The sequence below is a fragment of the Mytilus galloprovincialis genome, chromosome 1, assembly GCF_965363235.1.
Source record: "Mytilus galloprovincialis chromosome 1, xbMytGall1.hap1.1, whole genome shotgun sequence".
NCBI classification, from domain to species: Eukaryota; Metazoa; Mollusca; class Bivalvia; order Mytilida; family Mytilidae; genus Mytilus; species Mytilus galloprovincialis.
The window spans coordinates 44,585,370-44,612,517 of record NC_134838.1 but is presented as its reverse complement, the minus strand read 5'-3'; the positions used below and the strand labels follow the sequence as shown (position 1 = coordinate 44,612,517).

The 27,148-nt window shown below is 33.3% G+C and overlaps 1 long non-coding RNA gene across 1 annotated transcript in view; it reads left to right on the top strand.

Annotated features, from left to right (window-relative positions):
- Window positions 1-21,553, top strand: part of LOC143075520 (uncharacterized) — a 31,987-nt gene extending 10,434 nt beyond the window's left edge. Inside the window, exons 8-15 of the long non-coding RNA XR_012978335.1 lie at window positions 2,432-2,842; window positions 3,897-3,993; window positions 5,591-5,788; window positions 8,938-9,248; window positions 11,042-11,194; window positions 12,498-12,720; window positions 13,361-16,521; window positions 18,977-21,553. This is a non-coding gene — a long non-coding RNA (uncharacterized LOC143075520). The remainder of the gene's footprint in view (window positions 1-2,431; window positions 2,843-3,896; window positions 3,994-5,590; window positions 5,789-8,937; window positions 9,249-11,041; window positions 11,195-12,497; window positions 12,721-13,360; window positions 16,522-18,976) is intronic.
- The last annotated feature ends 5,595 nt before the right edge of the window (window positions 21,554-27,148 follow it).

Below are 27,148 nucleotides of genomic sequence, written 5' to 3'. Positions count from 1 at the left end.
AACCATTCAACCAAAGCTTTTGAAATTTTTATATGTTGTTACTGATGACAAAATAGAGGTCAATTTCAATAATGACGATTTTGACTTCAACCGTTCAGGAGTTATGGTTCTTGAAAGATCGTAATATGGCGTTTCCATTCACGTTGTTGCATTTACTCATGAACCATTCAATCTAAGCTTTTCAAATTTTAATATGTTGATACTGATGACAAAATGGAAGTCAAATTTGATATTGACGATTTTCACTTTCACCAATCATCAGTAATGGTTCTTGTGATAATGCCAGGACACAAATAAATGTTAATAAATCCGGTTTGCTGTCGTTGTGACAGCCTCTTGTTTCGTTTTACAAAAACGTCAAAGTCATGATCACTGTGCTTAAACGGCTGTGGGTAACTTAAGTTACCCACAGCCCAAGATGGCGGACTCTAAACTCGTTGATATTTAATTCATACAAAATGTACCTTTTGCGACGTTTTTCATGCAGAATGTAAATATTTATAGGATTATTGAATAAAGAAATGACTAACAATTACCATAAATTTGTTAACATAGAGTTCACTAAAGCGCAAGGTCAACTTTAAAAAATGCATAAGATGTCCGTAACTTTTTGATCGAAACTAAGCAGACTGTCCGTAACTTTATTTTTAGATGTGGGTAACTTTTGATTTAAAATTTTAAGAATTATAATTTCAACAATTAGAAGACAATTAACATCATATTTGTAACCTTCGCGGCCGTTTATACTACTCATTCACCACCAAATGTGATTTTATTAACGCATCATACTTACACCACAGAAGTTTTATGTGGGGTTTGTGGTACTCTATCCTGGTTATGGTTTGCATGAACTTTTATTTACTGATGTGCGTCTTATCGACGTTTTTCGCTTGTCAGACCAAGGCTTTTCCATACTCTTTAAAGTTTTGAGTTTAATTATATGTTTGCGGTTTACCTTCACCTCTGTTTCTTTCTATGTGTATTTTGATGAATACTCTTTGACGGTATTTATACATCCCACCAGTTAGTTATAGTGTTATGATTTTTTGAATATGTTTCCTAGTATGTTTTTTTTTTCTCTCTTTGTATGTTATCAAGGGTTGTTGGACTATTAAATTACCCTGTTGTCCTACGTAGTTAATTATATTTTTATATACTACATGTATGTCGAATTGTTACACTATGTTGACTGCTCTTTTTCTTTTATTGTCACTGACTTTTACCTATTATGTCTTTTAGTTTTATTCAGTTTAATGAGATTTAATGAAACTTCACTTGCATACAAATGAAATATGCAGCTAGCTGTAAAACTTAAGGTTTATTTATTTATACAAAATGTCCTTTTTTTAAGTTTTCCCATTTACTGTAAATCTTGGCCAGGGTGCCGCAATATCACCGTGCGCAACGTCCCAGTGTGTCCAGATTGACACCCCTTTTATTTTACTGTCAATGCTGATGGGATTTGTTTTTGTGGGGATGAGAGAAAAGTGTTTTTGGCTTTTTCAAAAAGACGGGAAAAGTTTGTGCACTTAAGTCTCGTATAGTCTATCCACTGCATGCCTGTGCAATTTGGGTTCCCCTCCAAAATCCCGGATTCACGCTACCCTTGTCGTTGCTGGCAGAAAATCAGTAAGTGTATACATGCTACATGTATGTGTAAAAAATATTTGTGAAGTCTACTTGTTCAAAAATAAAAATGAACAATGATGTTTCAACAGTTTATCTGCTATGATCGGAAACAACCCTCCGAACGTTATACAAAATGAGACCCGAGTTTTGCGGATTTATCGTGATTTTTTTCATATTTTTCCCAATTTTGTCTTCCATCGACACAATGAATTATATCATACTAAACATCTACTTCGTTTTTTGAATATGTATTCGATGCAATCTCTATCATCAGTTTAAACATTACATCCGCGTATGTCGATTCTTTGAAAGTTACGGACATCTCTATTGGTGTGATGAAAAAAGTTACGGACAAGTTGTTTTGAAGTTACGGACAGCCTAAGTGTTTTTTAAAATCGTGCTGTGATTGTTTATTTTGTAGAATTTAATCACCTTTCCAGTTTAGGGGTTTCCCTAAACGATTAATACAACTTTTAAATTCAGTTGTTTAATTGATGCATTCGTGGTATTGTTATTCTGTAGAAGAAAAGTATCTAACCGACGCAAGGCGGCTCCATCTTGGGCTGTGGGTAACTTAAGTTACCCACAGCCGTTTAAGCACAGTGATGATGAAACAAGGACCTGCGATGAGGACTTATAATTAAATACAAGTAGCTATATAGGAACGTCGATAAAATATAGTAATGAGGTTTTGAAGAGCTTCAAAACTTGTAAAACATTTACCATTAATGACATTGTGTTTGGTTTAATAACATATTTGTCTAAAATACAGACATTTTAATCTGAGCTTCAACATTTGTAGGTTAAAACTGTCGGGGTTTCTGTTCAACCAGATCATATATATGAGCTTCCGCACAACTATAGGTCACATTCAGGAATTACAGCTTTGGCTACAAGTGTACTTGATATTCTAAAAGACTTGTTTCCAGATTCCTTCGACAGTCTTCCAAGTGATCAATGTCTATTTAAAGGACCAAAACCAGTTCTTCTCGAGACGATTTCCTCTAATTCGCTGAGTCTTATCTTATGTGAAAACGTGAGAGAAACCTCAAAAATTGAATTTGGTGCACATCAAGCGATTTTAGTGGTTAATGACAAAGCACGTGACAATATTCCAGAGGAAATGAAAAGTGGACTTATTCTTACATTATACGAGGCAAAAGGATTGGAATTTGATGATGTTTTGCTTTACAATATATTTACCGATTCAGAGGTAATGATTGTCTCTAAAGTAATTTTAAAATCATTGAAAAGTGTTAGTCATCTGAATTTCTGATGATCACTTTGGTTTAAAAAAAAATCTGGGGAAGGGAAAACACAGATATTGGTCCTTTCTTTTACAAAATGAGCAAATAAAGGCAACAGTAGTATACCACTGTTCGAAATTAAAAACATCGATTGAGAAAAAAACAAATCCGGGTTACAAAATAAAACTGAGGGAAACACCTCAAATATAAGAGGAGAACTACGACGACACAACATACACTTATTCATGCATATTTTCAACCATGCGTAAACGTATATCAACAAAACTCATTCACCAGAGACTAAAAAACACAAATGTAAACAACGATAATGCACTGTACTTTCTTCAATAATGAGCAAAACCGATGGTGTATACACTGTATAGTCAGCTATAAGAAACTCCGATAAAAATGAGAAGTATTCACTTATTCAATAGTGTGTATTCACCGCGATATATAGCAGTTACATTTTTCAATCGGATCTCCAGCGCCCATATTGCTATACATTTTGATGGATCTATTCATTTTCATACGGCATTCTCAATTCTATAGTATAATCGATTTATGCTAATAGAATATAACAAAACTAATCTCGAAACCAATCAGAACTGACTTTTGTTACGTAATAAAATCAAGATGGTGGGTGAATCGTATGTAACTAATAGTTAAGTATCGTCATGATTAGCACTTATGTTCTTCACAAAGAAAAGCGATCTCTTTCCCACTATACCTTCCGTATAGCTCCCAACAAAAAGTATAGTGTTTAACAAAAAGAAATCAAGAACAGAAAGAACGCCATCGAAACAGAGAAAAATTATAACCTTTTTCACTACATGATTTAATCAGATGACAATGCGAATACTTAACATTACGGCTAAAGTTAGACCAACATTCAGTCATTTGTGCGCGATGTAACGGGTTAAACGGGTTTGTTCTATATATTATAAATAAGTTAAAGTAATTGGCTGTACAAACTTTGATGTTTATTTTGAAATCCGTTAACAAAATAACATGTATTTTCAGGCCACAAAAGAATGGAGAGTTGTTTTATCGTTTCTCGAAAAGCTTGTAAAGAAAGACTCCAAAAATGAATCAAACATACCTTTGCAAATGTCAACAGGTAAAAACAATGGATTTAGCATACATTTAATATGAAGACAATTTTATATATGTAAACAAAATAAATCTTTTATTACAAAATGGAAAGAGAAAAAAATTAGAATCTGTTTCAGTTATAGTTATAGTGTGTTATATAAATTCAATTTTGCTGCTTGTTCCATTGTTTCACTTTTAGTGCTCTAATATATTTCTTTTTAATGAATTACCTACATGATAAACACGCGTTCATCCTTCTCCACTAACGATCAAGTTAAAAGGTAACATTAAAATGGATTCAAATGAGTTAAATATTAACTTGCAAGCCATTAAATACACTAGCGAAGGTTTTTTATGTTCCTTTATGGGCATTATGTTTTCTGGTGTGTGCGTTCGTCTGTCCGTCCGTTCGTCCGTCCGTCCGTCCGTTCGTCCGTCCGTCCGTCCGTTCGTCCGTTCGTTTGTCTGTCGCGCTTCAGGTTAAAGTTTTTGGTCGAGGTAGTTTTTGATGAAGTTAAAGTCCAATCAACTTGAAACTTAGTACACATATTCCGATGATATGACCTTTCTAATTTTAATGCCAAATTAGATTTTTAACCACAATTTCACGGTCAACTGAACATAGAAAATGATCGTGCGGATGGGGCATCCGTGCACCATGGATACATCATGGACACTTTTTGTTGGGCTTATTTTGACGAAATTAAACCAAACAAATATGTATATATAAATATATACCTTAGAAATGATTGAAATAAAACAAAATCCACATATTTGTTTTGGTCAAACTCGTAGCTAATGCACGATTACATTTTAAAATTGAAAGGTCCAATTACAAAGACATAATTCTTTTCAAGCTGGGACCGTTGGTTTTCCCGTTAGAATGGTTTTACAAATGTCTTTTTTGGGACCCTTTAAAGCTTGCTGTTCGGTGTAGGTTTTGTGTTGAAGACCGTACTCAAACCTATAATAGTTTTGTTTTACAAATTGTGGTTATCAAAGGTACCAGGATTATAATTAAGTACGCCACACGCGCGTTTCGTCTACATAAGACTAATCAGTGACGCTCATATCAAAATATCTATAAAGCCAAACAAGAACATGAGACAGTTGTTTTAGATTTATGAGTTTGACTGTCCCTTTGGTATCTTTCGTCCCTCTTTTGTTTCATTGGCACTCATCTTCTTATATTTATATTACGGATTACAATTGTTCCAAATTTTATGATTGGTCAACAATTCTACCACAATTGGAACCTCAACAACTATGTCATAACATATGTTACTGTGTTACGTAGTCTAAAGTATACAAAACATTAAAAGAGTGTCAGAGGTTCACTGAGGAAAAATTATGACATGCATCCGTCAATAATACATTTTTAGTTCAAAACCACGCAATTCGCAAAACCACTAAATCCTACACGTATGGGGAAAATATCAGGTTGTGTTTTTCACTAAATTTGTTTAAAAAAATGCCGGTCAAACAAACATACAAGTTAAACAGTAATCATGAAATCAAACAGCTCTGTTGAAAAAAAGATTCTTAAAGAAAAAACATGTATGTCGGATATTTTTTTTTGTAATTTACTTCTGATGTTTCTAAACCTTTTCTAAACATTTCAGATTTACGACCTTTGCCGTTCAATCCGAAACAACATAAAGTATTAAATTCGGAATTAAAGCAGCTGTACACAGCAATTACAAGAGCCAGGCAAAATGTTTGGATATATGACGAAGATAAAGAACAGAGGAAGCCAATGTTCGAATACTTTCAGGCATTACATCTTGTTGAACTTGTTGAAGAAGATAAGGAAGTGAAATGTAAAATCAAAATATTGCATATTTCAGAAATCATCGGGGGGAGGGGGGGGGGGGGGGTAAACACATGCTTAGTATTTTGGAGTATGGATGGCTAAAACGGTGGCAAGTAGGATATTGATAGTGATATTTTTTTATGTTTCATAATATAATATAATATTATTAATTCGTATATTTTAACAAATTTGATTCGTTTAGGGATAGTCACATGTTAAACTGTATTTTCGAAGGTAGAGAGAAAACGGCGGATAGCAAAAAGCATATTGACCGACAAAAAGCATATTGCACGGTTATTTTTAGGATATCTAAAAACCGATATACTTTTTGACGTCATGTAATGAATTTCAGGATATTGTTTAACGTTTTGAAACAAATGATATCTGTGATCGATTGTTAGACGAAAAAAAATATTCAAATACATAAGATGTCAAAAAAAAAAAAGTAAATGAAATAACAACTAATATATTGTTATTGTCAAGGAGACAATGTAATATCTATAAAGTTCCAACAGACCTAAATGACGATTTTGATACAAACATTGTCGGAAATTAATAATATAACAAATATAGCCTTTGTGTGAGGTCAATACAGGATATATCGACCCAAAGAAGTATATCGACCTCGGACTTCGTCCTCAGTCAATATGCTTCTTTCAGGTCAATATATACTTGTATCGACCTCATACAAAGGCTATATTTGTATAGTGTTGAAAGTTCAACATGACATGAATGATTAGGTTAAGAGTACTACTATTATTAAGTCGTTGTGTTGCTGAATCAGTTGCTTGTTTTACAATCTCCTTAGACATATATTTAATAAGGTTTGAAACCAACCTATTCTAAAACTGTAAATTTAGTTCCAATATGCCATAATAATACAATTAAGAGATTAATAAATTAAAAGTACAAAAAGTATAGCCAAACATGGGCAAGTTAATGAGCTTTGCATGAGGAGGATATATTTTTTAATTCGAAATTCTAAATTTTGTACAGCAAGTATTAATAACATACAATTTTCTTGCCAATACCAAATATATTGAAGTAGTCGCAGCAATGTAGTAGATACGCAGCAAAATGACAAAATATAAAAACTATGACACAAATAGTACTTGCTGTAGGTAAATTGTAGACCAGCTTTATTTCATATCAGCAACTCGCGTAATTTTGCTTTGCTCTCCGGGTTTATTTTTTTTTTGCTATTATTTTTGGATGCAGAATAGTTGATTTATCCGATTTAGTTATCTTCTTGTAAGTAGTTGAGTTTAGTTCTTGATTGTACTAGTTGTTGTCGAATGTTATCTTGTTTATAGCTTGTTGGTCAACTGATTGAGATTTGATAGCTAAGGTAGCACTCCACAGTTAGAAAATAAAATTAAAACTGAGCCACAAAATGTTTTATCATCTCCTATTCCGGGATTTCTAATACATTAACCTAACTGTTTGTGTTGTACATGTACATATGTATGTAATCAGTATCTTCCATAGATTTGATTTTCAAAAGTTAAAAGGGTGAAAATTAATTCCTTTTATGTGTATTCATGGCAACATTCTGCATTTATTTACCATAAAATATTGAAAAAAGGGGGGTGAACATGTCACATATCCCCCCAAAATTTGGATCAAACTAGAATTTCAATGCCTTTGAGTGATACCTTTTTAGAAACTGTTTTCATAAATCTTTCTAATGATCAAATAAAAAATGGGTGTCTTTCGCCTCATTTTTTCGTAAAATCCAATCACAAAGTTCGTGCGATAAAAAGTTGGAAAAAAACATTACAATAATTGCCGGACCAATGTATGGTAGGGACATGCAAATACGGACTGTCATACAGAAAACAGCCTATATTACATGCATTACATAACCCTGATGTTCATATAAACTCAATACAAAGGCTATTTTAATACTCAGCTATCCAAAAATTAATATTATTGCACACTAGCTCTCATATTTGAAAAATCCACAGGGGCCAAAATGCGAAACTACACACCTAACTGTGGAGTGCTACCTAAATTTATAAACAAAAACAAATTGTTAACCCGACACATAGATTTGCAACTGTCGTAAGTCGGGAACATCGTATGTCACCTTTTATTGTTTTTTTTTATTTATTTTAAAGTGCTTTTAGTGTTTCTCAGAAATCTGTGTTAAGCCTCGGTCACACATTACCGGATAGCTCGAACGGACGCCTAAAGTATAACTTTTTTTCAATCTGTTCATGTCCGTTAGACGTCCGTCCATATCCGTTGCATGTCCGTTAAGTGTACGTTTTATCCGTTGACGTTCGTTCTGTCCGGTGGAAAATTTTTAGCATGTTCAAAACTTTGAACGAACGTCCAACGGATAAAATGTCCGTTGAACGTCCGTTAGGCGTCCGTTTTGTACGGTACTCGTCCGTTTCGTTTCCGTTTTGTATCCGTTACGTGTCCGTTATACATCCGTTAGAGGTCTGGAAGATAAATTCACCAACGGACTTCTACCGCACGTTTAACGGATAAAACGGATGTTGAACGGATGAGAAACGGACTTCTACCGGACGTATAACCGATAAAACGGATGATGAACAGATCTGAAACGGGTAAATACCTATTGAAAATTTCGCGTCAAAAATGCCAATTATTGGTATGTCAGATTTCTTAAGGTTCATGAATTCTTATTATTCATAATCAATCTTAGAGTATAGGCACGTCTTCACAATCTAGCAGTTCTTATTCAGGCCAGACACTGCCCTTTTGCGGAATTTTGAAGAACAAACCAAAACCAGTTACACAGAAACATTTTGAATATTTATGCGATTTACGTGTATTATTATTGTCGCTTTTGATTTTCCCGTATATCTTGTTCATCCGTTTTATCCGGTACACTTCCGTTAGTTGTCCGTTTTATGCGGTATTCGTCCGTTGGATGTACGTTCGACATCCGTTCTGTCCGGTACGTGTCCGTTTCTCGTATGTTGCATATCCGATGTGTGTCCGTTATGCATCCGTTACACGTCCGTTTCATTCGGTCAGTACATCAACGGACTCCCAACGGATAACAATTTTGTCAACGGACAACTTTTATTTTCATCCGTTAGGCGTCCGTTCGTGCTATCCGGTAAGGTGTGACCGAGGCTTTAGTTTCTGCTTCATAAATTCACTGTTCTTTGTTTTCAGCTTTTACAAGAAAGTCTACACCAAGAGAATGGGTTGATAAAGGAGAGGAATTTATGAAATTGAAGATGTATATTCAGGCTGTAAAATGCTTTAAAACTGCAGGCGATTCAAGAATGGAAGACGTAGCACATGCCTATCAACATTACAACATTTATAGCACTCTATCTCAAAATAGTCCCCAATGGAAAGAGGAACTTTTTCAGGCAACTTTGAAATTTTTAGAGGCAAAAAAAACCAAGGAGGCTGCAAAATGTCTAGAAACAGCAAAACAATTTGATCTAGCTGCTGAACTATATGAGAAAAGAGAACAGGTTAGTATAAAAGATAACTCTTTGATATCGTTATTTATGTTATAGTTTCAATAACTGAATCTGTCAATACGTACAAAGTCGTACACAGACATTTTTCCATTATGTAAGGTACTGTATTTTATGAATGATGGCCAAATATATATTCAGGCGATAACAAATTTAGAATTGAAATAAAAATACCAACAACCATATGTATTTCTAAATTAAAAGGGCATTTATCATTTTTTTATTATAAAAATGTTTAAAGACTTATTCAAAAACAAATGTGAATTTCGAATTTGACCAGATTGTGCTTTCATACCTTACACAATGCCATGTTTTGTGTTTGGTAGTAGCAATTGCATCTTTATCATAATTCTTTTTCTTAAAATCAGTTATTTAGATTATTGAATTATGAAACTCAAGTTGATTGTTTTCAAAAGAGGATAACGGTAAAGTTACATAATGCCATCACGAAATGGCAAATATCGTCCAATTAACCTTAGCTTACATTTTTAGCTCACATGGCCCAAATAAACCATGGATACCAAATTGGATATTGTATTTACGCCAGACGCGCGTTTCGTCTACAAAAGATTCATCAGTTACGCTCGAATCCAAAAACGTTACAAAGGCCAAATAAAGTACGAAGTTGAAGAGCATTGATGATCAAAATTTCTAAACATTTTGCCAAATACAGCTAAGGTTATCTATTCCTAATAAAAAAGCCTTAGTATTTCAAAAATTCAAAACTTTTCATTTAGAAATAGGACCATATCAATGATAATTCATGTTAGCACAGAAGTGCTGACTACTGAGCTGGTGATACCTTCGGGGAATTAAAACTTTACCAACAGTGTCGTCGACCCAGTGGTTGTAAATAAACTCGTCTACAAAAGACTCTAAGACACAGAGGTTTAATTGAGCTTTTCTCATCACTTGGCACATCCATTGTTGTGTGTCTGTTTCTTAGCCATGTCAGTTTATTTTTTACTTATGAGATTGAACGCCCCTTTGGTATCTTTTGTCTCTCTTTCAGATGCATAGTGAACTCTACATTTTTTTCGGTTTTTAAATACTTATGTTGCTGTCTCATTTGAATTTACCAATATGTCACAATTATGTAATTTTTCATATCGCAATTATATTTTATATCCAATCTTGAGTAGAGATTTATTGCGTATCCATCTCTTCGCATGTGCGTGTGTTCAAACACATATTTTCTTCACAATTTTATGAGATCCTGTTTTACGCAATGTATTTGTAAATTATAGCTTGACAGTATTGAAGTGTCACGTGTTATCACTTTTCAGATACCTACTTCTGTTTGACCGATATCGATTTACTGTAACTGATTTTGCCGATACCGATTTAACGTTAGCTATTTGTCTTTATAGTTACGATAATGTTTTAACACAAATATAACACACAAGGGACCGCTGTCCAATTCTTCTGAAGAGGGTTACTAATCATGGGTATTAACATGATTCTAAACGGTTCAACTATGTAATACAAAAGTTTTTTTCAGCAAATAATTTGAGTGAATTCCAGCCTGCTAAACTAGTTCGAAATACACCTTAATTTCTATATGCCTTTCATAACTTTTACTGCATTAAATGATTGTGTGGCAAGATAATCTTTTTTCGACCGCACTTTTTTTCAAAGTTGTAAAGTCAAAAACAGTAGAAAACACAAATAGAAATAAACATGAGAAAGTCGTTTATATAATGATATGATTTATTTTTGTTCAATATAGAGTAGTGTCACTGGGTCATGTTTTTCATGTATTTAAGATTCTTCTTTTATTTCAAAAGTTCGAAAAAGCCGCTGAAATGTATAGAAGAACAAAGAAACCCCAAGAAAGTTGTAAATATTACGAACGTGCTGGACGTTACGAAAAATCCATTGATGTACATCTTGAAAACAAACAGTTTGAAGAAGCTATTCATTCACTACACAGATATCAGGTGAGAAGTACAATTTAGATACTGGACTGTCTTAAATTATATTAAGTGCTTGAATGCAAAATCACTATCTACTTTCTTGAGCTAATAATAAAAACGAATGAAATGTTTAAAAAAAAACGCAGATGAATATAAACTTTTTTTTTTTCGACCGTCAAAACGCCAATTGACGACCACATCCCTCTATAGAACTGTAAATCTGTAAATGACATGTTTACAATTTTTAGCTCACCTGGCCCGAAGGGAGCTATTCTCATCCCTTTGGATCCGTCGTCCGTCGTCGTCGTTAACTTTTTACATTTTGAACTTCTTCTAGAGAACCACTAAATGGAATGGAACTAAACATGGCATGAATGTTCCTTATGAGGTCTGACCAAGTTTTGTTACTTTGTAGCCGATCCATCATCTAAAATGGCCACCAGCGGGGGACTTAGTTTAACTTAGGGCCCCATGGAAAATACATACAAATGTCTTCTTTTAGAGAACCAATGAATGGAATGAAACCAAACATAGCATGAATGATCCTTATGAGGTGTTGACCTAGTGTTGTTACTTTGTTGCCTTTCCATCAACCAAGATGGCCGTTAATGGAGGACTTAGTTTAACATAGGAACCCTAAGGGAAATACAAACAAATGTCTTCTTTTAGAGAACCACTGAATAGAATGAATTCAAACATAGCATGAATGTTTCTTATGCGATTCTGACCAAGTGTTGTTAGTTTGAAGACGATCCGTAATCCAAGATGGCCACCAGCGGGGGACTTACTTTAACATAGGACCCTTTAGGAAATAAATATAAATGTCTTCTCGTAGAGAACCACTAAATGGAATGCAATGTTCAACCAAATTTGGCCTCAATCATTATTTAAGTATCTGTTATGATTTTACCTTTTTTATATGATTTCAAAAGTAGAGTCAGGTGAGTGATACAGGCTCTGGAGAGCCTCTAGTTTATTACTAAAATTACCCCAAAACAATCGTTATCATGAAATTGATATTGGTTTTATATCAATACATGTTGATATTGTTTTTGATGCGTATACTACAAAAATCTACATCCGTATTAAGCGTTATTAATCGATTTCATGCACTAAGTTCACTGTCAATATTTGACCTACCTTTTTCATTTGTAAATTTTTCAAATGACTAGAATCAAGATACATAAAGAATGTCTTGTCTTTTTTCTCTGAGCATTTTAACGAGGTAAAAAGTGTATATGACTCTTTTAAATGCAAGATTTTTTAAAATATGTACACCTGTCTATTTATATGCACACTTCTTATAACGTCTTATTGGATGTTTCAGGAGAACCCTAACCCAGAAAAAACAAAAGTACGGGATAATCAAACTGAAGATCAAATAAATAGGAATGCTGCTGAGTATTATCATACACAGGGAAATCGCAACGCAATGAAAAAAGCTTTGAATAGAATTCGTGATATTTCTTGCAGAGTGATGTTCCTGGAAAAAAAATTCGATGGTGAAAATGATTATATTAAGCTTGCAGCATCTATTTTATTGGAAAATGGTAAATGATTATCAAGTTCTGCTTTCTAAACCAGTTTTATCAAATAGTACATTATTGTATTTCAATTGTTTAAAATTATAATAACCAGTATCTATAAGGAGATTTGAAAAGTTACATAGGAAATAACTGTTTGTTTAAATAACACACTAGTTCACTAAATTACAGAACGAATATCAGAGGTTAATGAATCTACTACTTGTTTTCTTTTATGTCCTTGTGTGAACTACTACTACAGAAAGCCAAATCATTGTTTATCTGACAATAAGTGTAATTCATTTATCATTAATTGCAATTAACCGAACTTCAATAATAACACCACTGACAAACTTATCATATTTTATTGAACACATGTAACGATAATCAATCACAACAAAAACAAATGGTGGTACTATTATAGAGTTAATCTAAACAAAAACAAAAAGAACCTAGACCATTGACACAAAGTGATATACATGAATTTTTCAATTTTCAATATATTGTATTGTATTCAAAACGTGTGAAAGAAAATTATTAACAATAACTTGATAAGATCCAATCATCTAGATCATTGATCTGAAGGTTTGACCACAGTCAAGTTTAATTTTTAGCTGTGATATATATGTTGATATTTCATATTTCATTTTATTTATTTTATTCCTAGGACAGACAAGAAAAGCGGCCAGTCTATATGTTGACTACGGTTATGCACAAGAAGCACTTCCGCTGTTTCGAAAAGACAAAGAAACATATATGATAGGCATATGTTTATATTTAGATTCTCTCACACAAATCACCATTAGACCTGATGGGAGTGCTTTATGCTCTTACAGTACGAATACGAAGGAGATGACTACACAGTTAGAAGAAGCAATTTTTTACTTTAATAAATGCCGAAACAAGAACAGGGACCGGAAATGCAATTACGGAGAAGTAACTGACGAGATCGGGAAATCAAACTTGCTTCTTGGAAGGCTAACTGGTCAGCAAAGATTTATTGGAACTGCATTCAATTGCTTTGTGAAAAGAAAACCGCATTCAAATGAAGTAGGAAAATTGGAGTGTCTTAGTTGGATGGTCAATAATTCCAACCTAAAAGTAGACACAAACTTATCAAAAGTTATGATAGGAATGGAAAACTTGTTTAAAATCTTTCTCATTTTAGTCCCATTATCAAAACTATCAAAACTATCAACACGATTTACGGAGCAAAAAAAGGAACAGTTTTTAAGGGATAATGGTGTAAAAATTGAAATTGGCAAACATTATTACAATCCTATCCACAAACCTCGTATACTTGAAGTTCTGACAAAGGTTCGCGATCCAGTAACTCCCAAAACTGTTAAGACAGTTGTCGATGATGTACCTGCTATTTATAAACTGATTGTTGAAGACCTTTTAAAAAAAACCAAATTATGGTTATATAAAATAAGAAAATCAATTGAGGAGGAACGACAAAAACTGAAAACGTTGTCTACACCGACTCTAAAATCGCCACACTTTAAAGATAGCTCTCCGAGAGTCATTAAAACCAAAGTTTCTTTCACTCATAGTGATTTTTTGCAGCTCATTCGTTTGGACATGCACAATGTAAAGCTGGAACAAATTTTAAACGACTGTAATACAAAGCTAGACCTTAACTTTGAGCAAAACCTTATGATAAATCAGTCTGAACAAAGAAGTTTCCAGTTTTTAAAATGCAGACGACTAATGGAAGATTTGATTCATACTGTACCACATATCAGTAATACAAAACCAGACTTGTTCGAAATCTTGATTGGTGTACGGTCTCAAATGGAAATTTACTTTGAATCGGAAATGGCATCCTCTAAAAAGATAGAGAAAAGTGTAGCTCGATTGTTCGAATTAATTTTCTTCAAAAAGGTATTCGGTCTACAACAGAAAGTAAACGACTGTCTGACAAATCTCGAGAGTACAGTCTTACATGAGAGAAAGAAAAATACTTTAACTCGACAGGAAGCTTATATCAGTGGCTTCTTCTCAAAAATAAATGTACAAGATCCATTTGCGTTGTCCGTTGTTCGATCATTTCAAGAAAGTGTTGATTATTTAAAGTTATACCACAATCCATACAGAGCCTTAAAAAAGTTCAGCATTTTTATTTCGAGGATAAATAAACAACAATCAGAGGAAACAATGCCAGAATTGACATTACTTTTAATTTGGGTTAGATATTTCACTTTAATTGGTCTCAGTATGCAATCGAAATTTTGCGGAATGCAGAAGTCTGGAAAGAAATGTCATTTTGTTATTCCGTCGTCATATATCACAACTTCAAAATTCGTCGAGCGATGCATGTTTTATTCAAACGCATGGACAACTGACGCAATAATTTGCGCCAGCAAAGAAACGTCAATTAGTGACGATATACCAGACTTTTTAGAAAAAAATATTGAGATATTGGCCGGAATTAGTGGAAATATCAACATCTTAGGTATAATTTTCAAACGTCTTGATAAATATCTGCACTTAAATAAGTCGTCAGAACAATTAACAAGAGACGATAAAGCTCTGTCCTCAATAATTGACATGGCAGAAGATGTGATATTATTGAGTATGGTATACATCATAAATATGGAAGAAGGCATGTCATACCAACTGGAGCCATTTCTTCTTAAGGAATTTGCGTTTTTAGAAAATAGTGAAAGATATCCAAGAAATATTTATGAAGCTATACGTGGAATACAGAATTCCTCTGGTATAGCAAATATCTGCGTTTGTGTAAACAATTTGTTAAAGCAAAAAGGGGATAGCTTGATAAAATGTGCATGGGATAATCAGAAGAAGCATATTTCAAGAGAACAAATTGAGTCGGTATTTAATACTCGAGATAGTTTTTTCCTTCCACAAACTATACGAATACTATCAGATCCCACCTCTTATGCTCAAGAGACAAACGAAGAGATCCAAACAATACAACAAGAAATTGAAATCGACGATGAAGAAATAAGAACCGTTCGTGAAGATCAAGTGACAGTTGAAAAGAAAAAAATAGAAAATTTCATATTACAAACTTTGAAGGTTAAGGAAAACCTACAATCCAAAGTATCCATTGGAAACGACGAATTTTTAGATTCAGATGATCTCTTGTTTGCTGTCGTGTCAGTAAATGAAGCAGGCTGTTATGTTTGTGGCTGTTCTTTTGAAGGTTTTGGTAACGACGAGGAAGAAGACGGTGCTGGAATAACCACAAATCATGAGCACGACCATGCAAGTCAAACATCATCAACAGTTTCAATGAGTTTGAAATCTATTGCAAGGTCGCTGTCTTCCACAACGACGGAACATTTCCCAGTAGCAACTTCAGCAAAATCTCAATCTAGCATACCAAATGAACAACATTCCGCTCGGTATTTGTCACAGAGATCGGTTTCGTTAGAATCCAAGGATAACCGAGATTTTGTAAGGTCTTTGTCGTCGACCTCTGAAGATCAAGCACGATTGACAATGCAAGCATTCGAAGAACACACAACATCTCTTTCTCATAAGACAAATATGAAACAGGTTCAGATATTTTATGAAGATTATAAGAAGTATATTAAACCCGGTTTAGAAAAGGTTGGTCAATTTATAGCTAAATACGAATTATCGTCCGGCGATATAAGTGAAAGGTATGGACAAGATGAAATCAGAATAAGCAAACTGCTCACACGTTTTGAAGATTGTAATACAGAGTTAGCTGAAATGATAAAATCAAAACAATGGAAGACAATTAAAAATGTGGAGAAAAAGTTGCATCAACTTCTACAGCTTAAATCTGAATTAAGAGATAGCGTTAAAGAATTATCCAGTGTAGAGCTTAAGGTATGTAACGTAGTATGTTCCATTGTATGCATCAACATGACCTTTCCTTTTATTCATATCTGTGTAACTTTATAATCTAATGGACTTTGAGCAGATACGTTTACTTTATATCTGCTGATTTTCTTTTTATACGTAAACTGTAAATTGACTGCTACTAGTATACTTTTAAAATTCATTTTTAGGAAAAGATTGTTTTGTATTGTCTTGACTGAGCTATACATTTCAATATTTATTTCATATTACTTAGCATTATATTTCATTATTACTCGAACATTGATTCTTACATTGCATACTGGAGTACATATATCTGCCTGACCCAGCGATTCGATTTTTACTATTGACGATGAAGTGTGATGGTAAAACGTTGTGACATGAAAATCTTGATGCGAAATTTACATCTAAACCTCCAACTTAAAAGAGTTGCGATTTTCCCAAGTTTGAAGACATTTGAACAGTCCATAAAACGCTTTATACTGTTGTGTTTGGTCAATAAATGGCAATGAAAAGAAATTATTATTTGAATAAAAATGATAATTGAAAAATTGTAAAATAGTTTTAAAATGTCTTAAAATTAACAAATTAATGTTTTTTCTTGTATATAAGGAAGTAAGACATTTTAACTGATTATTAGTTTATATAGAATTATTTTACCTTAAATTTTTCAACAAACATTTGCAAATGTTTGCACCTGTCCTTAGTCAGGAATCTGATGTACAGTAGTTGTCGTTTGTTTATGTAATATATACGTGTTTCTCGTTTCTCGTTTTTTTTATATAGATTAGACCGTTGGTTTTCCCGTTTGAATGGTTTTACACAAGTAATTTCGGGGCTCTTTATAGCTTTTTGTTCGGTGTGAGCCAAGACTCTGTGTTGAAGGCCGTTCATTGACCTAAAATGTTTTCCTTTTATAAATTGTTATTTGAATGGAGAGTTGTCTCATTAGCACTCACACCACATCTTCCTTTATCTATTTACACGAATTGATAGTTGAAAATACACACCAATCTGCTCTAAAACTTAGTTGTAGAAAAAATAAGTAGATTTTGTGTAACTATTCCATGTGAGGGTGTATGTTTAACACTCTAAAACTGATATAAGAAGCTGTAGCTTTTGTATGTCATGGGATTTGATTTTTTTGGGGGGATTTTTTTTTTATCAAAATATAGAATACATTTGAAAAAAAAAAACCAATTAGCATGTATAACAAGCTTCTAAAGCAATACTCTCAATAAATGAAGGGATAGGGCAAGATGCATTTGCATAATTATCGTATATCACACGCTTACTTTTAATATATGACTAGTTTCAAAATTTCTTTTAATTGTCATAAATACAAACTCCTAGAAACTATTGAGTCTGTTACCTGTAGCAATATTGTTTGTGAGGATGTGTAAAGGACTATACTATATGCCGCAAAGAAATCAATAAAAGGCCCCGAAATGACAAATGCGAAATAATTCTTGATAGAAAATTAACAGCCTGATTTATGTCCACAAAAAATAGCCTAAAAAAAAAACACAAAAAAAAAACAACATCAACAACATCAAACACTGAATTACAGGCTTCTAATTTGGAACAAGCACCTACATAATGTGGTGGGTTTAAACCACACAAGTGATAAAATACATACAACATGTTGTCAAACAAGAAGTACATATATATATCTGATAGATCCGAAAATTCTGTGCACGTTACAACTCATTATTGTCAGGCAAATGGGAAGTAATTAATTATAGTAGAATATATTTAAGAAAAGTGTGATGAATATATTTTTTGGACGAACGAACGGACAGTCAGAGGAACTGACGGACAAGGTGATTGCAATCTATTACTCACTTCTAGAGTTATAATGATGGTCCTCTTTAAAATTTGTAAAAACATTTCTGCAAAAATTCACAGAAAATTTCATATTTTGACTTTTAAAATTCAGCTCCACTGTATCCACAGGGTCAAATGGGACATAACATCAACTAGATTACCCTTCGGGTTCAAGTCATAACAATATCTATTTCAAATGACTTAAGGTGGTACCCAACACTTTCACTAAAATTAATTTGGCTCGTTTAATTTTCATAAAATTTTGACAAAGTATTCACTTTGACACTTTTACAAAAATATAGAAAAATAAAAAAAAATTGAACCAAGCCTTTTATCAGAAAAAAATACACTGGTTATATAGCAGTTTGACAAACACCAATTTTGATCATTGAGAAGCTTAGTATTGCCTTCACAACATAACGTAATTAAAACGTTTAGCTGATATTACAGAGTTATCTCCCTGTAGTGTTGGGTACCACCTTAACTAGGTCTGAATAGAAAAACATAACAAGTACAGTCTCTTTTGAGTTTTTAATTGATCTATCGCTTTACGCAATGCATTTACTATATATAAATGTATATACTATATATGAATGTTATTCGTTTCCCATCTTCTCAATATTCTTAATTGTTTCAGACCGATATTGCAGAACCACACAACGATATAGTTGAAATAGAATACAAACCACAGAACAAAATGAAGAAACGCAGAAATAAAGGGAGAGGAAAGAATAATTGGCGCAAAATTGATGTGAATGTTGTTGATTAGAACTCTACAAAGTCATATACAAATAAGACTGTTTCAATATTTTGTCAAACCGTCAAATGAACTTTATTTAAAGAATACATCATGCATACAGATTCTTGCGACGCGACATTTTCAATTTTGTAAATACTATTTTATATCTTTAAATTCCCATTACATAATTTTAAAGAAATTTGCTGTGAGATGAGACTTATTGAAGGCCGTATGGTTGCTTATTGTTGCTTGCACCTTGGTGAATGGTTGTCTAATTGGCAATCATACCACGTCCAGACATTAAGTATTGTTTTCCCACTGTAACCTAATGACACTAAACTGGAAGTTAACAGACTGTACATAGCTGAATACATCGAATATTTCATAGGATAATTTAGGATTTTACCTATTTAAAACTCATGGATTTTGCTGTTTAATTATGTTTAAAAGTTTTAACTTCAATATTTGGTTTTGCATTCGAAAGGTCTCTTTTTCGATGATATATCATTTAGAAAATAGATAAAGTCTTGTAAGTAATTCAAGAGTTGTATAGTCCTCCAAAAACTACACCATATTAAGTATTTTGTATAACTGGACGTTATGAACCAAGTTTTATTTTGTAAGATTAACAGTATTTGTCAGTTATATAAGTATTCCAAATGTTATAAGTAAATCGTGGCTACCGAAAACTAGACAGCAAGAATAAAGTTACGCACTTAACCATTTTTTACCTGGGCACCACATATTCACTTAAATTTATGTGTCCAATATGTTTTACAATTGTTGAATTTAGTTTAATAGTGTTTACTTTTGCCTATTAACAAAACAAACAAACAAACAATACGGTAACGCGATTGCAATCAGCGGGGTATAGAAAATTAAAGAATATACACATTTCAACATAATATCAATCTTTTCCATTTGGTTTGATCCTGTTGATCGGAACCAGTGTTAAATTTATACTTCAAGATCCATTTACTTATAACACATGCAATTTTAAATATGCAATTACCTTCTCGTTTGGTTGATCAAACTTTGAGACCAATAAATATTCGTCAAAGTACGCACATACATGTGTATTGTAATAATACAAATGTTGGGAATTTTAGGTTTATAATAGCCATCATAAACTGATCAATAGATACACGTTATTAAAATTAACGCTCTTTCCATAAAAGGTTATGAAATTATTACAAATCAGGATCTGCCTGTTCTTCCAGATCACATGAGATTACTCCAGTCTTTCGTGGTATTCATGTAGCTCAAACTTTAGTTTTCTAACAGTGACGCGATTATCTCTTCGACTCACGAGCTGTTATTATACCCCTCGCAACGAAGTTAGGGAGGGTATAATGGCTTTGACCCGTCAGTCATATTCTTGTCATCGCAACTCCTCTGAAACCACGCAACAGAATTTCATGAAACTTTGTAGATATTAATGACATACTATGTAGATGTGCATATCGACAGGAAATTATGATTAATTTTTTCTATGAGTTATTCATTTGTCCAGTGACAATGTGGGGGCGTGGGGTATGTGAGCGCGCTCACTAAGGTTCTTTAATTTAATATGTAATTGGTATCATCTTCTACCTCTTCTATCCCGATTTCTAATTATTCAATTGAGATTTATCAAACACATTATTAATAAACAGTATGCACATGTTATGCATATTCCATTATTCTTAGGGTGAAAATAATTGTGTCTGAGCACCAACTGATTACACACACATTTCCGACTAAAATACGAATCTTGATTAAAAGGTCACACAAACGAAGTCAAAAGTAAACTTACTCTTTAAAAGATACATATTTGAGAACATAATCAGTTTCCAAATTAAATCTAGAATCTTGGCCTTAATTTGTTTCATACTCAGATAAATAGTATCGTCATTTTTTTCAATACGTTCTGCTCCCCTTTAAAATCATTCTTAGATCTTAGAATTTGACCTTAGATCACATTCTTTTTCTGGCATAACAACATGCTTAATTACTGTCATATTATGTTATTCGTTCTGCATTTGTTTGACATTAAATTGATATCTTTCATCCGCTTTCACTTTAGAATAAAATACATATGTCATTGCACGCGTTTGATGAAAACCACATGGCAACCTAGTAAAATGTGCTTGACATTAAATTGATATCTTTCATCCGCTTTCACTTTAGAATAAAATACATATGTCATTGCGCGCGTTTGATGAATACCACATGGCAACCTAGTAAAATGTGCATAATTAACTGTCCTTAAACTACCCCAAGATATAAATTCCAAAACCATGTATTGAGTGTTTTTTTTTTTTACATAGGCTAATATACACATTTGTCATGTTCTTCTATTGTGTTTTTTCATGTAACGATATTTTTTTTTTATATTAGTATAGTATTAATATGAAAAATAGTTATTATGATGACCACTGGCTTTGTAATTGTTATCTGTAGAAAGACCTAATAAATTTAGTTATTACTTTTTTACTTGGAGTTATGTTTAGAATTTCCAATTGCCAAAACGATTGAATCAGGCGCAGCAAATATTTTAACGCTATAACATTTTTTCTCTTTTTGCCCTACTTAAACTTCAGTTTCAGGAGTTATTTTTTTATTCGTTTTCTTTGTATTATAAAGAACTGCAGTACATCGTAATGTATCATACTACACCATGAGCTCAGCCAACACTTTCAAAAAAATAAAATAAAATCGCAAAAATACTGAATACCGAGGAAAATTCAAAAAAGAAGGTCTCTAATCAAAGGGCAAATGCTCAAACACATCAGACGAATGGATAACAACTGTCATATTCACGACTTGATACAGACATTTTCTTATGTAGAAAATGGTGGATTAAACCGTCTGTTCAAAAGGATTCATATAAATTGATTACGCACATAATCTTCGGTATAGTACTATTAGATTAAGAAGTATAATAATTATTTGAATCTTACAAGGGAGATTCCAAACTCACTCAAGTTTCCTAGGTTTCGGTTTCGGTTTAGGTTCTGATAACGGATTCGGTTTATTAGCAGAGTACTTACAGATTCAAATAAAACAGAATACTTTAATCCGCTATTGCTTGCAATGGCAAATCTAGTTATCTTTATTCTTTTTCTTCCGCCACTTTAAAAATGAACTTGTCCGCAGCATTTCTCCAAAACCGCTTGTCAGATTTACTTAGGATTTCAAAGAATGTTAGACTTATATTTTTAGGTGAGCCATCAATCTTTCGTTTGTGCATTGGGGTCTATTAAGGGATATTATTTTTTTTTAAATGGGGGGGGGGGCAGAAAGAGGGGCGGGGTTTCCTATAGAACCCAATGGGAATTTTTTTTCTAAAATTTTTAAATGAACTAGAACACACCCGTGATATCGCGGGTCCGTGACTGAATTAAAGTATATATACAGCATTGTCCTATATAAGTTATAAATAAAGTTGAATTCTTTGATTCGCTGTTTTACGTCATGCCCGCTAACAAATTGAAAACTGTACCTATACGCCTTATTTTCAGTCCAGATTTTTAGTATTCGTATTGTTATCTTAGAAAGTCTTACTGATTAAAATACTACAATCGTTAACAATTTGACAATGAGTGATCGAATTTAGTAGTGTCAACCCTGTGATTATGACCCGTGTATAAAGCATAATCCTAAATACACCGTTTGGTGGTGCGCCTGTCAGATGCGGAACGTACAGATAAGGTAATATTTAACTGTTACAGGTGAATATACTATTGGTATCGGTATCGGACTCGACACGGAACTTCTTAATTATTGGCAATATTAATTACTTGGAAAACAAAAGGGCCTGGAGTGGTGTAATTTTTAATCTACACCTTTGTACAATATTAGTTATATATAAAGTTGAATTCTTTGATTCGTCGTTTTAACGTGATGACGGCTAATAAATTGGGCCTCGTTATTTTAGTATTATAGATATAACTTGAAAACTGTAAGTGATAGAAACACGTAGTTTTCAGAAATCATCATAGGACAACAAAACAAATCACATGAAATATAGGGTGAGTCGCTTTGGGGGTCCTCCCCACCCCCTTCAATTTGAGAATATGCTATTATCTTGTAAACGGTCCAGATCCCCATCCCTGAACCATATATATTCTTCAATGGGACAATAAGACAAATCAAATGAAATCAAAGGGAAGTCCCTGGGGTTCAACCCCATCCCGTTTAATTTGAGAAAGTGCTATTATCTTGTAAACGGTCCAGATCCCCACCCTTAACCATATATTTTATTGTAAAAGACAATGAAACAAATAAAATGAAATTAAAGGGAAGTCCCTGGGGTCACCCCCACCCCGTTCAATTTGAGAATGTGCTATTATCTTGTAAACGGTCCAGATCCCCATCCCTAAACCATATTTATTCTTCAATGGTACAATAAGACAAATCAAATGAAATCAAAGGGAAGTCCCTGAGGTTCAACCCCATCCCGTTTAATTTGAGAAAGTTCTTTTATCTTGTAAACGGTCCAGATCCCAACCCTAAACCATATATTTTATTGTATAAGACAATGAAACAAATAAAATGAAATTAAAGGGAAGTCCCTGGGGTCACCCCAACCCCGTTCAATTTGAGAATGTGCTAGTTTCTTGTAAACGTTCCAGATCCCCACCCCTTAACCATATATATTCTTGTAGGGGACAATAAAACAAATGAAATAAAATAAACGGGAAGTCGATAGGGGTCAGTCCCACCCCCTCTTGTTTGAAAACTTGTAAACGGTCAAGATCCCCACCCCTAAACTATATATATTCTTGTATGGAACAATAAACACATCAAATGAAATATAGGGAGAGTTAATAGGGGTCAGCCCCACCCGTTATGTTTGAAAAACTTGTAAATGTTTGAGATCCCCACCCTTAAACCATATACATTCTTCAATGGGACAATAAAACAAATCAAATCAAATCAAAGGGAAGTCCCTGGAGGTCATCCCGACCCGGTTAAATTTGAGAAAGTGCTAGTATCTTGTAAACGGTCCAGATCCCCATCCCTTAACCATATATATTCTTGTAGGGGAAAATAAAATAAATGAAATTAATTAAAGGGAAGTCTCCAGGGGGTCAGCCCCAACCCCTCTTGTTTGAAAACTTGTAAACGGTCAAGACCCGCAACCCTAAACCATATTTATTCATGTATGGAACAATAAAACACAAATGAAATATAGAGAGTTCATAGGGGTCAGCCAAACCCGTTATGTTTGAAAAACTTTTAAATGGTTGAGATCCCCACCCCTAAACCATATATATTCTTGTATGGAACAATAAAACAAATCAAATGAAATGTAGGTAAAGTCCTTGGGTGTCACCACCACCCCCTTCTGATTGAATACTTTAAATGGTGGAAATCCCCATTCATAAACCATATATATTCTTGTATGAGACAAACATTTAAATCAAATGAATATGGGACCATAGGAATGGCGAGTTATTGAAGCTTTGTTCTGGAGACTTCGTAACAGCATCCTGTTACAATTAGTTTTACTCCGAATGCATATACTTAGTCGATACAGTTTTGCAAATGTATTGTAACTTTACGTTTACGATCTGTATAAGGGTACTGTGACTTCTGGTGTTTGTGTACTGTGACTTCGTGTTAAAGTATTAAATTGCAACCTCATGACTTCTCAAGTGTCATGTAACCTCGCGTTTATAATATGCGAGACGGCTCTGTGACTTCACGTGTTTGTCACTTTTCAAATCCTAGGGTACTCATATCAGCTTGTAATTCTGTCTTTGGCATATAATAGTCGAATATTCTTGTAAATCGTTATCCTCTGACAAAATATCCTGAAATCCGAACAAGCACACATGGTTTTATATGGTTTGCATGTGTAAAGTATCTCCTCTTGCAATCCATTTATAGAAATTTTGTGCCAGGCTGCAGACTAATTCCAGGTTCATCGACACCTTTAATACATTCATCCATTTGACAAAAACTGATATGGCCAACATTTAGCATATAAGGCATTTATAAAATATCTCGAGTTCTACCGTGTATTTCTTTAGCTCCCTTAAAGCTAACGAGGTTTTTTTTAGTTATTTAACATAGATACGAAAATCACTTCTCTTCAAAACCAAACAGTTCAACAAGAACGGAAATTGATTTAGAAAGACATTTCAGTGTTTGCTGTCGTCACAAATCTTGCAAATTATGAGTTTGAATTAACGTTGGGTAACTTTCGCCTCTCCTTTTTAGTCTATCATTTACAGAAAATAGTTCAAGCCTGTACGGAAGTGATCCTAGTTTCTTTTCAATACTCTGAAATAGTTGGTTGTCCCGACAGCACGGCATTGTTGAACTGTGTTGAGCTCCTTGAAATTTTAGAGTGGATGTTATATAGAGACATACATCTTCAATTTATCCCCAATTTGCTAGATTTGTTAAAATAAATCCCATTTGCTATATCTCATTTGTTTTACATTATATGAACGTAGAAGTCTAACTGCACCTGAAAACAGAAGATACGAACATTGGTTTTATGGAATAGTTTGCCTTGGATCATTTAAAAAAATAGCCGTTTTATAGTTACAAATAGTTTGTTTTCAACAAGACATTTTTTTACCTATGGTAAGTGTTTAATAATGCTTTGCATACCATCCTCGTTATCATTATCGTTAACAAATGCATAGACATGAAGCTTGTCAATATGTTTTGAATATGGACGGTGTCTTAAAAATTTTCGAACAGTTTCTGTTTATATAGTTGTAGTGATATGTATTTTATTTTATTGATTAGTTTGAATTATTGTTGACGGCGATTTCAAAATTGATGTGTTTCTTAATTTGTTTATATTGGCATTTATGAATATCTGTTTCCCGTATGTTTCAAATACACATAACTTAAATTTCGATTTTCATGATGACATAGGTCGACGATAACTAAATTTTTGGAGCATCTCACCTTTATTTCCATGATGAGCTATGTTAGCTTCAGTATGTCTTACTATGCTCATTACCTCTCATCCGGTAATAACACCTAAATTGTATCTTCGCAAAGCGAACACGACACAACAAACATTTCCAAAAATGAATAATGTAAACTGCATAAGATATTTCACAGTATAATGAATGCTTCATTAATACAATTGCATCGTAAACTAATAAAGGTCAACCCGAATTATATTATATCTTAAGGCTGCCTAAAGTTGAGCGATTAAAAGGACTAACGTTACAGTGACTATGTTGAACATAAAATCACTGTAATTTCACATTCACAGTACACTGTGACAAAAATGATACTTTTCATCCATACTAAGGGGACCAAGTCGATCTTCTTTGTACAATTTACACAAATCAAGGGAATAATACAGTAAGGTCTATAATGCAGTGTTGTCATATACTTTTTAACCTTGATTAGACATAAAAAAAAAAAAAAAAAAAAAAAAAACTTTGGTTGACCTTTGAATTTTTGTCTTCGTACAGCTTTTTTGTTTTGTTTTTTAATATGAAAATAAAATTTCACTTTGTAACCTTGCAACCTCTTAAATTAAACTTTTTTTCTTTGTTTTTATAACCAAAATAATTTTGTTTAAACTGAGAACCACATTGACCAAAGGTTATTTGAAAGCTGTTCATAAGTGTTTAATGTTTTATTATTGTGAAGGAAACACTTATTATTTTGTTGAAAAATAAGTTAACAAATCTAATAACCAGGGCTTATAAACTTAAGTATTAGGGAAAAATTTAAGTGTTTGATAGACATCTAACAATTTGAAGAGAAATATCTCTCCTTTTATACGAAACTGTAACTAAAGACAGGAATACTTGATACCTGTATTAGGTTTAGGTGAAGGTTTGCGCCTGTTAAAACGCTTATACCCGATGCAATTGTTTGCACCGGTCCTGAGTCAGGAATCTGATGTTCAGTGGTTATCGTCTATTTATGTGGCTCATAAATGTTTCTCGTTTCTCGTTTTTTACATGTATGTAGATAAGACCGTTGGTTTTTCTGTTTAGATGGTTTTACACTAGTCATTTATGGGACCGTTTATAGCTTGCTGTTCGGTGTGGGCAAAGACTCTGTGTTAAAAGCTGTTCTTTTACCTATACCGGTTTA